The sequence below is a fragment of the Petromyzon marinus genome, unplaced genomic scaffold (genome assembly GCF_048934315.1).
Source record: "Petromyzon marinus isolate PM22_M1 ecotype Great Lakes invasive population unplaced genomic scaffold, UKy_Petmar_22M1.pri1.0 PM_G_Scaffold_7, whole genome shotgun sequence".
NCBI classification, from domain to species: domain Eukaryota; kingdom Metazoa; phylum Chordata; class Hyperoartia; order Petromyzontiformes; family Petromyzontidae; genus Petromyzon; species Petromyzon marinus.
In genome coordinates, this window is record NW_027423024.1 from 5457279 (window position 1) to 5469722 (window position 12444).

General features: G+C 44.0%; 1 long non-coding RNA gene across 1 annotated transcript; it reads left to right on the forward strand.

The window, feature by feature from the left end:
* The first annotated feature begins 5180 nt into the window (after window positions 1–5180).
* LOC142920156 (uncharacterized) lies at window positions 5181–10105 on the forward strand. The gene is made up of 2 exons (XR_012938690.1): window positions 5181–5261; window positions 8789–10105. It is a non-coding gene; the product is annotated as an uncharacterized LOC142920156 (long non-coding RNA).
* The last annotated feature ends 2339 nt before the right edge of the window (window positions 10106–12444 follow it).

The following is a 12444-nucleotide window of genomic DNA, read 5'->3' on the forward strand; positions in this document are numbered from 1 at the left end:
TGCAGTGTGTGTGGGAAGACATTTTCAGATTCATCTACTCTTAAAAAACACCAGAGAACACACACGGGAGAGAAACCCTTCAAGTGCAGTGTGTATGGGAAGGCATTTCCAGATTCATGTAATAAAACACCAGAGAACACACACGGGAGAGAAACCCTTCAAGTGCAGTGTTTGTGGGAAGACATTTTCACGGTCATCTGCTCTTAAAAAACACCAGAGAACACACGGGAGAGAAACCCTTCAAGTGCAGTGTGTGTGTGAAGGCATTTTCACAGTCATCTGCTCTTAAAACACCAGAAAACACACACGGGAGAGAAACCCTTCAAGTGCAGTGTGTGTGGGAAGGCATTTTCACAGTCATCTGGTCTTAAATCACACCAGAGAACACACGGGAGAGAAACCCTTCAAGTGCAGTGTTTGTAGGACGGCATTTTCACATTCATCTGCTCTTAATAAACACCAGAGTACACACGGGAGAGAAACCCTTCAAGTGCAGTGTGTGCGGGAAGGCATTTGCACATTCATCAAATCTTCAAGTACACCAGAGAACACACAGGAGAGAAACCCTTGAGGTACACTCTGTGTGGGATGATGTTTGCACAGTCATCACATCTTAAAGTACACCAGAGAACACACACGGGAGAGAGACCCTTCAGGTGCACTCTGCGGGAAGGCGTTTGCACATTCATAAAATCTTCAAGTACACCAGAGAACACGGAAGCATCAGAAGATCTGCAAGGAGTGGAATCTGAAATCAGCTTGTGAAAGTCAAAGTGCCACAATAAGCCCATCCCTCATGAAACAAGAACCGGACAAAAATCCCAGCTTGGACACTTTTAAAGGTATCGAGGTGAAATATGAAGAGGTGATGATGAAGAGGGAAGAAGTGATGGTGAAGAGGGAAGAAGTGAAGGTGAAATGTGAAGATGAAGATTCATCTCCAAAATGGGACCTTCACATCAATGGAGGCAACGTGAAGCAGGAGGAGAATTCTGACTGTGAGGCAGAGCGAGGCAACTCCCAGCAGTTTGTGGAAGTAGAGGTGTGGGTGGACTTCCTCCGAGACAATCCAAAGTCAAGTGGAGACCCGGTAGATGTTTAAGCCAGAGACGATGTCGCTACAATAGATGCACCTTTGTCACAGGCCTTTAATGACAAGAATGTGAAGTTGAACACTTTGTGGGCCTGTGGGTTGGGTAGATCTCTAACCAGGAGCAAGAGCCAATAAGCTCCCAAGCATTCACTATCTTATCATAATTGCTTTTACATGGTGCTTGCTTAATCGCCTCAGCAACTCGGAGTTTTGTGTCTCATCACAAACACTCGAAGAGCATCCCCAAGTAGCAGCTGCCCCTGTGTGGCACAAGGTGGTGGCCCTGCACCGGCCTGCATGTGGACAAGAGCCTGTCAGTAGGGGGCGATGATTGATGTGTCATCTCAGTTGTGTAGTTTGTAGGTAATGCTTAGAATTTGCTACATTTTCACTCAGACGCCAGCATGCAATGGCCTACTCGTTTTGAATGACACAATAGTATGTTTTACATACACTGTGAAGCAGACTGCAATTTTTTTTAAAGCTTCTTGTTAATACGATGTAACGTGATGCAGTATATTTCACTGCAGTAATCCAATTTTGTTAATATGCTTGTCAATAATTTAGAATGAATACTTGTCTGGTTGTGTGCATACTTGTAACATTTGATCTGTAAGGGTCAAACATTGAATAAGTGATGTTAGGACAAAGTGTGCGTGTCTGTTTGGAAGTAACTTGTACAGAGAACTCAGGTGGGACCCGTTGTTCTTGTGATAAAGGTCAAACGGTGTTTTTGTGTTCCACGAAGCATCTGGAGCAACGCATTGTCTTTGAAATAGGTAGCACGCTCGGATCATTCATCAGTTACAAGGCATACCACTTAAAGGTTACACGTATAGGAGGAGGTACATTCTCTACAACACGAATTGCAGTTTTGTGTTACGTGTTGACGTAGATTTTGTCTAACTGGGACTAGAAATGCTCCTTGCTGATTCACGTCTGGATGTTCGTAACCATCGGTTGAAGCAAACCCCACTGCTGTTGTTGAGACGCTGTGCACCAATAAGGGTCCAACACATTGACGGCCTTCAGGCCAGGAAAGTCACAACATTTGCACACGAAGGACGCATTCACGCAAGTACCCCATGCTCCGTTTTGAAGTTTTAAAATGAAACATCTTTGAATTGTGTTTTGAGTTAGATGATTTTATTTCTTCATTAAAAGCTTATATCAATTTACATCTGGAAGACTTCATTGAAAAGGACATTTCGTGTGAATTTTCTCTCGTCATTAAGTAGATGGCCTTGCCGGGGGTTCGGTTCAATGCGGACACAAACAGTGTACACACACAATGTACACACACAGTGTACACACACAGTGCACACACACACAGTGTATACACACAGTGTACACACACACAGTGTACACACACACACAGTGTACACACACACAGTGTACACACACAGCATACACAGTGTATACACACAGTGTACACACACATTGTACACACAGTGTATACACACAGTGTACACACATAGTGTACACACACAGTGTATACACAGTGTACACACACAGTGTACACACAGTGTATACACATAGTGTATATACATACACAGTGTATACACAATAATGTCCACGTTGTTGCTGAGCTCACACACCCAAGGGAGGGAGCAATGGAAAATGAATCTAAATCAACTTAAACTCCAACTCTGTTACGTCACCACTCTTAATTACCTCATCGGCGTGAAATGCCAGGGTGAGGTGTACTTCGCTAGTGACGTCATGTCACCAAGGTATTCACCCCTCCCCCCATCCACCGCGCTCTTGAGCGTGACGTCACCTCCGCTCGGGTTACCGCCGATATCGTTCCAGTGGCAATCCTTATTTGGGCAAAGCTACGCCCAGTGACCGGTGGCTCATTAACATAATGTGACCGTTAAAGCCGTCGCGAGTTTGTTGCGACGGGTTCAGCGCCCACGCCTCCATCCCTCGACGTATGGTCTGGTCTCATTAACATAATTTATTCAGTTACAGAGCCGCTCGTGGGAGGGAAGTGACGTCATACTACTTCCTGCTGTCGCGAGGCAACAGGAAGCTGCCGTGTGCGCGCTTGCACTGAAATCTGAGGTAAGAAATTCTCATCGTTGTGGTGGTGGTTGTTGTTGTTTACCAAGGTAGAGCCTCTCTCTCTCGTAGGGATGTCAGTTGAGTAGCAGCGAGCATGGGAATCGATGTCCAGGTTGGAACTTTACAACGCGGGGCCTAGCCACGCGGGGCCTTGCTTCCTGCCCTCGCCTGATTGCGTTTGCTTCAATGATCTCGCTTAGTTGAGCAATCTTTGTAAGAAAGTAATCTACCAGGCTATGCGTTTATTGTGTGTTGACCGACTCTCTGTGTTGCATTGCATTACATTTGCAAGTTTTACTCAGTTTATTTGATTAAGTGTGCTTTTGATTTAAAGCTTTCTTGACTGCAGGGATTCATATTCTTGTTCTTTTGGTAAAGTCACCACCACGTAGAAGGGAAACAATAAAATAATAAAAATATAAAACAATAAAATTCTCACGACGTTTCGACTGCAAGACGAGCAATCATCATCAGGTGTGAAAACCACAGCAAGAAAATTTTCTTGCTGTGGTTTTTCTTGCAGTGGTTTTCACACCTGACGATGATTGGTTGTGTTGCAGTCGAAACGTCGTGATAATTTTATTGTTTTATATTTTTATTATTTTATTGTTTCCCCTTCTACGTGGTGACTTTACTGAAAGAACCAAGAATATAAGTGTGCTTTCTCTCTCTCTGCGTGTCCTCGTGTTATTATTATTTCCTGCAGTCACCAAAGTTCCAAATCTCTCATTGACACAAGGCCGTAATTATAATATATTATAATAATTATAATATATATTGGTGGGGGACATATCCCCCCACAATAATCAAACATGCTCAAAATGTCTCCCCCAATATATTGCTATAAAAATATATTTTTTAATAATAATTGCTATGCTATGTTAATAAAAACAATTTCGCTAAACCTTGGCCACAAAATGTGGACTTGTCTTCATATAACAATGCGTAGATTTCTGTTTATATGATTGTGTTGTACTTTATGAATCCCTAATCTCTGCCATTACATACTATGAAACAAGAAAAGTAAAAAAATAAACAGAGCAATGTAATACAATACAATATACATTATTGTATCAAATAAAAATACATTCCATCCCATGTGTTGGTGAAATTTTTCAATATTTAGGAAATGTCAGGAAATTAGTTTTCAAATTTAGATTTTTTTTCTGGGGGGGGGGGACCCCAGAGCCCCTGGTAGATTTGGTCCCCCCCAATGTTGACTCCATGGCTACGGCCTTGCATTGACTCGCGGATTTCTCTACACCCCCTCCCCTCTCTCTCTGCCCCCTCTCTCTATTTAAGCCCTCGACACAGAGGCGTTGTTTCTCTGTGTGCCTACAGTGAGGGAAAAAAGTATTTGATCCCCTGCTGATTTTGTACGTTTGCCCACTGACAAGGAAATTATCAGTCTATAATTTTAATGGTAGGTTTATTTGAACAGTGAGAGACAGAATAACAACAAGAAAATCCAGAAAAACGCATGTCAAAAATGTTATACATTGATTCGCATTGAGCAATCTTTGGAAGAACGTTATCAACCTGGTGGGGTGTTGACTGTTATGTTGACCGACTCTCTGTGTTGTACTGCATTACATTTCTAAGTTCACTAGGTTTGTTTTCTCTTGCATTTGTACCTGATGATGATTGCTTGTGTTGCAATTGAAACGTCGCATGCTATGTGCACACAGCGTTGGTGTACGGTGCTTTTTGTTGAATATTTTGCTGTTTTTCCCTGGATTTTATGTTTGCACAGTCACACAAAGTCACTTCAAGATGTTTTCTTGTTCATGTTTTAGTTTTTTGTTTGTTGTGGTTGCACCCGATTCAAGAGCCGAATGGCTCACAGGGCTATACCAAATAAATGAAACTGAAGCTATCAATTTATTTATTTATTTTTTCTACGTGCCTTTGCCGAAAGAACCAAAGAGTATCTTGCTTAAGTTATAATTTCTCTTCACCTGGCTCGCTACTTTGTAACTTTGTTTTGTTTTAAATATTCACAGTTTTTTTTCATTTTTTACCAGGCCACGCCCGCGTTCAGCTGCTGTACCGCTCTTGTTTACAGACGCAACCTGCCCACAACAACAATAACAACAACAAGGTGGGGCTTGTCAACAGCGTGGTGGTGTTCACTCTAGACGCGTGGTGGTGTTCACTCTAGACGCTTGGCGGTGTTCACTCTAGACGTGTAGTGGTGTTCACTCTAGATGTGTGGTGGTGTTCACTCTAGACACGTGGCGGTGTTCACTCTAGACGCGTGGCGGTGTTCACTCTAGACGCGTGGCGGTGTTCACTCTAGACGCATGGCGGTGTTCACTCTAGACGCTTAGTGGTGTTCACTCTAGATGCGTGGTGGTGTTCACTCTTAGACGCGTGTCGGTGTTCATTCTCTACATGTAGAGGGGAGACCGGGGGATCGGGAAGGAAATCCACACGACCACGGGGAGAGAGAGAGACACGCAGCCTCGGCTGTGTTGATTGATCCTCAATTAACTACTTGGTGGAGTGAGGAAGCATTAATACTGAGCAGGTGAAGGTGGCCAGGCGTGGGTCTAGACACACCACCACCTGTGAACCATGCCAGTGTGTGACAGTGGTGGAGCCAGTGAGGGGTGGGGTGGCACGTGCCCCCCCAACGATCCGATAGAAATCCCTAATTTTGATAGGATCATTGGGGTTTATTAGTAACGAGCTTCACTACCCAGCTTCGCCCAGGGGCCGACGGAGCTAGGGGGGGGGGGCGACGGAGCCAGCGGGGGGGCGATGGAGCCAGGGGGGGGGCGACGGAGCTGGGGGGGGGGGGCGACGGAGCCAGCGGTGGGGCGACGGAGCTGGGGGGGGCGACGGAGTCAGGGGGGGGGGGCGGGGCGACGGCGCAAGCAGAGGGAGCCGACACTGACTTTCTCACACATCATACACTGACTCACTCACACATCATACACTGACTCACTCACACATCATACACTGACTCACTCACACATCATACACTGACTCACTCACACATCATACACTGACTCACTCACACATCATGCACTGACTCACTCACACATCATACACTGACTCACTCACACATCATACACTGACTCACTCACACATCATACACTGGCTCACTCACACATCATACACTGACTCACTCACACATCATGCACTGACTCACTCACACATCATGCACTGACTCGCTCATCATGCGCTTACTCACACATCATACACTCGCACAACCACTGACCCATTCACTCATCATACACAGGTTCACTCATTGTTTGCTGGCTCACTTGCACATCATATACTGACTCACTCATCATGCGCTGACTAACACATCGTGCGCTGACTCACACATCATACACTCACTCACACTGCCACTGACTCGCTCACACATCATACACTCACTCACACATCATTCACTAACTCACTCTTCATACGCTGACTCGCACATCATACACTCACTCACGCTGCTGCTGACTCACTCATCATACACTGACTCGCACATCATGCACTCACTCACTCTGCTGCTGACTCACTCACACATCATACACTGGGAGTGTCGTGCTGCCAGCTATGGCTGCAGTTTTTTTGTCGTACGTGTTATGTATATCGTTTATTGTTAAATTTAAATTCACAGTTCCTATGATTATTGTTGTTACATTGTTTTTACAGCTTTATTTTGGAGATTCGAAAACATATGGTTAATATAAATTGTCTTGTGATTGTTGTTGTTGGCTTGCACCACATTGATTTTTGCACACGGCGTTTTAATACGTTTTTTTGCGTGGAATATTTGCTGGTTTATTCCAGAATGCTTCTGTTACGCGTTGTCGCTTTAAGATGTTCCGTGTTCAAATTTTGTTTGTTGCGGTTGCACCCGACTTAAGAGCCGCATGGCTCACAGGGCTATACCTAATAAATTAAACTTGAAACTTGATTTCACTGAAAACCCCTGGAAAAAATTGATGCTTGCAAGAAAGAAAAAAGCCGAAACAAATCAATTTACCTAAATCGGATGTTTTCACTCAAGGAAATTCAACCTTACCCCACTTCTACGTAAGGTCGATTTTGGCCACTCAGGAAGGGAATAATGACATGGCGAGCTGAAAATAGTCACGTTCACTTAGAAATTCCAGACAGCGTTAGCTGTGCAAATTTTCCCGACGCCAGAGCTCAGCATTGGAGAGGTTTTTGCTGCTTCGCACAAACAAACAGATGGAATGTTCTGCTTCATACTTAAGATAGCAGTTCTACCCGTTCTCCGCACGGAGGATATGCATTGAACTCCCGAGAAACCAATGGCTTCATCGGCCAGGAGCGAAGCGCCACCTAAAATCTCCCGGCACGCTGTTAACAGCTCTAAGCATTGCAGAGCGCTTAACTCAGAGGTGTTGCGGGTTGATGCCAGACACTTCATGGTCATTTCCCCCCCCCAAAAAATACAAAAGACTATTTTTATATTTTTTTACATTGTGTACAGTATGGAACATACGCACATGCCAAATTTCAAGTGTGTGGCACGTTGGGAAGTATGCTAAACATTTCGAACAGACACACGTATCCACACATTTCCCTTTCATATATATAGATAAATCAGCATTTTGCGACCCCCACTGCCACCGTGTGGCATATTATTACGTGCCAGGGACTCTATGAGAGGGCAACAGACCTTGTCCATAATTGGCAATAAGTAACGGCAAAGCAGTTGTAAGTGACTCACAGAATTTTGCGCAGTTGCGTATACAGTACACGACTTCCCTGAAGGCAAACACCTTCAGCGAGCGCAATGCCGATCACACGCGTCGAATAAAAATCAAGGGACAAGTCATTACTTACTAACAACTACTTACTAACAACTCCTTACTAACAACTCCTTACTAACTAACAACTCCTTACTAACAACTCCTTACTAACAACTCCTTACGTACTAACAACTCCTTACTAACAACTCCTTACTAACAACTCCTATCATTTTTCATTGCTGGAGGGGTTGCCCCCCCTACCTGAAAATCCTGGCTTCGCCTCTTGAGTGTGTGACAGTGTCAAGTTTGTGTTTGCAGTAAAGTCTATTAACTCTATTGAGCACGGAGGTTATATCAAAACAGGAGTTTAGTTTTGTTTTCCTCTGCAACTCTTTATAAGAATGGAGTCAGGAAGTTAACACAGCACACACGTGCAGCTGAAGTCGAATCTGTTTATCCCAGCATTCAAGGACATCTATGCCTGGCTTCACACCTCTAAGTTGCGATTGAACATTAATTTATGCATTTCTGCCGGACACAAGTAGTATTATTTTCAACACCCTTTGCAATGTCAGCTGAATTTAGCTCTCATAAATATTCCTTTTGAAGCCAGACAGCTGAAATTGTGTGCTCGGAGTTTTTGGTGAACATTCATTTTGAAGATACGAGGGATTTCCAGGCATGTTTATAACCATTTGCCCTCTCATTGTGTGCCATAACAGCCCGTGTGATGAATTTGGGACACTTTTCCACTATATCATGAATATATGAATAAGTATAGACGTGTAAGTCACGTGTTACTGTATATATGGTTTCCTCTGTGCATCGATACTGACGTGTCGATGGTGTGGATATTATTTTTTTCTGTCTGCAGCTGACGCTTCTTCTGACGCTTCCTCTGCAGAATTGGTCTGATGGAGCAAATGCACTCAGCGCAGCTCGGTAGGACAAGGCAACAATGCGACCGGTGTGCATACAGCACGGATCGTACTGGAGATTTCACACGGCACAAGAGAACTCACACAGGAGAGAAACCCTTCAAGTGCAGTGTGTGTGGGATGGCGTTTGCACATTCATCTACTCTATTAGAACACCAGAGAACACACACGGGAGAAAAACCATTCAGGTGCAGTCTGTGTGAGAAGGCGTTTCCACGTTCATCTGCTCTTGTAATACACCAGAGAACACACACGGGAGAGAAACCCTTCAAGTGCAGTGTGTGTGGGAAGGCGTTTGCACGTTCATCTCTTCTTGTAGTACACCAGAGAACACACACAGGAGAGAAACCCTTCAGGTGCACTCCGTGCGGGATAACGTTTGCACAACAACCACATCTTAAAGTACACCAGAGAACACAGAAGCATCAGAGGATCCACAAGGAGTGGAGTCTGAAATCAGCTTGTGAAAGTCAAAGTGCCACCATGAGCCCATCCCTCATGATACAAGAACCGGAGGAAAATCCCAGCTTTGACACTTTTAAAGGTATCGAGGTGAAATGTGAAGAGGTGAAGCTGAAGAGGGAAGATGAAGATTCAACTCCAAAATGGGACCTTCACATCGTGAAGCAGGAGGAGAATTCTGACTGTGAGGCAGAGCGAGGCAACTCCCAGCAGTTTGTGGAAGTGGAGGTGTGGGTGGACTTGCTCCTAGACAATACAAAGTCAAGTGGAGACCCGGTAGATGTGTAAGCCAGAGACGATGTCGCTACAATAGATGCACCTTTGTCACACACTTTGTGGGCCCGTGGGTTGGGTAGATCTCTAACCAGGAGCAAGAGCCAATAAGCTCCCAAGCATTCACTATGTTATCATAATTGCTTTTACATGGTGCTTGCTTAATCGCCTCAACAACTCGGAGTTTTGTGTCTCATCTCAAACGCTCGAAGAGCATCCCCAAGTAGCAGCTGTCCCTGTGTGGCACAAGATGGTGGCTCTGCACTGGCCTGCGTGTGGACAAGAGCCTGTCAGTAGGGGGCGATGATTGATGCGTCATCTCAGTTGTGTAGTTTGTAGGTAATGTTTAGAATTTGCTACATTTTCACTCAGACGCCAGCATTCAATGGCCTACTCGTTTTGAATGACACAATAGTATGTTTTACATACACTGTGAAGCAGAATGTGCAATTTTTTTTAAAAGCTTCTTGTTAATACGATGTAACGTGATGCAGTATATTTCACTGCAGTAATCCAATTTTGTTAATATGCCTGTCATTAATTTAGAATGTATACTTGTCTGGTTTTGTGCATACTTGTAACATTTGATCTATAAGGGTCAAACATTGAATAGGTGATGTTAGGACAAAGTGTGTGTGTGTTTGAAAGTAACCTGTACAGAAGTCTCAGGTGAGACCCGTTGTTCTTGTGATACAGGTCAAACGGTGTTTTTGTGTTCCACGAAGCATCCGGAGCAACTCATTGTCTTTGAAATAGGTAGCACACTCGGATCATTAATAAGTTACAAGGCATACCACTTAAAAGTTACACGTATAGGAGGAGATACATTCTCTACAACACGAATGATAGTTTTGTCTTACGTGTTGACGTAGATTTTGTCTAACTAGGACTAGAAATGCTCCTTGCTGATTCACGTCTGGATGTTCGTAACCATCGGTTGAAGCAAACCCCACTGCTGTTGTTGAGACGCTGTGCACCAATAAGCGTCCAACACATTGACGGCCTTCAGGCCAGGAAAGTCACAACATTTGCACACGAAGGACGCATTCACGCAAGCACCCCATGCTCCGTTTTGAAGTTTTAAAATGAAACATCTTTGAATTGTGTTGTGTTTTGAATTAGATAATTTGTATTTCTTCATTAAAAGCTCGTATCAATTTACATCTGGAAGACTTCATTGAAAAGGACATTTCGAGTGAATTTTCTCTCGTCATTAAGTAGATGGCCTTGCCGGGGGTTCGGTTCGATGCGGGCACACACAGTGTACACACACAGTGTACACACACACACACAGTGTACACACTGTACACACAGTGTATACACAATGTACACACACACAGTGTACACACATAGTGTACACACACAGTGTACACACACTGTACACACACACAATGTACACACACACAGTGTACACACACAGTGTACACACACACAGTGTACACACACAGTATACACACAGTGTATACACACAGTGTACACACACACAGTCCACGTTGTTGCTGAGCTCACACACCCAAGGGAGGGAGCAATGGAAAATGAATCTAAAACAACTTAAAATCCAACCCCGCTCTGTGACGTCACCACTCTGCATTACCTCATCGGCGTGAAACGCCATGGGGAGGTTTACCTCCATAGTGACGTCATGTCACCAAGGTTTTCACCCGTCCACCACGCTCTTGAGCGTGACGTCACCTCCGCTTGGGTCGCGGCCGATGTTACAGTGGCAATCCTTATTTGGGCAAAACTACGCCCAGTGACTGGTGGCTCATTAACATAATGTATTCGTTAAAGCCGTCGCGAGTTTATTACGAAGGGTTCAGCGCCCACGCCCCCACACCTCGACATATGGGCCGGGTTCATTAACATAATTAATTCAATTTTGATTTAAAGCTTTCGTGACTGCAGTAATTCATATTCTTAGTTTTTTCGGTAAAGTCACGTTGAAGAGAAACAACAAAATAACAAAATATATATAAAACAATAAAAAATTCTCACGACGTTTCGACCATAACTCAAACGGTCATCATCAGGTGTGTCGGTTTGCAAACCGACACATATATATATTTTGTTATTTTGTTGTTTCTCTTCAACGTGACTTTACCGAAAAAACTAAGAATATAATTAATTCAGTTACAGAGCCGCTCGTGGGAGGATGTGATGTCATACTACTCCTTGCTGTCGCGAGGCAACAGGAAGCTGCCGCCTGCGCTCTTGCACTGAAATCCGAGGTGAGAAATTCTCATCGTTGTGGTGGTTGTGGTGGTGGTGGTTGTTGTTGTTTACCAAGGTAGAGCCTCTCTCTCGTAGGGATGTCAGTTGAGTAGCAGCGAGCATAGGAATCGATGTCCAGGTTGGAACTTTACAGCGCGGGGCCTAGCCACGCGGGGCCTTGCCTCCTGCCCTCGCCTGATTGCATTCACTTTAATTATCTCGCTTAAGTTTAATTTGTCTTCACCCGGCTCGCCACTTTGTAACTTTGTTTTATTGTAAATATTCACGCAGTTTTTATTTTTTTCAGCAGGCCAAGCCCGCTTGAGCTGCTATACCGCTCTTGTTATCAGAAGCGACCTGCCCACAACAACACAAGGTGAGGCTTTGTCAACGTGTGTGAATGTTTTGACTTAAAACTTTGGTGACTGCAGGAATTAATATTCTTGGTTCTTTCGGTAAAGTCACGTAGATAGAAAATTAAATAAAAATAACAGATAATAAATTAAATGAAAAATAATTAATAATTGTAAACAAAGCAAAAAACCTACGACGTTTTGATCGCAACACAAGTGGTTATTGAATTTAATCTGTTATTTTTATTTTCTATCTACGTGACTTTACTGAAAGAACCAACAATACGTGTGTCAATGTATCTATCGGTCAAAAACGCTAAGCG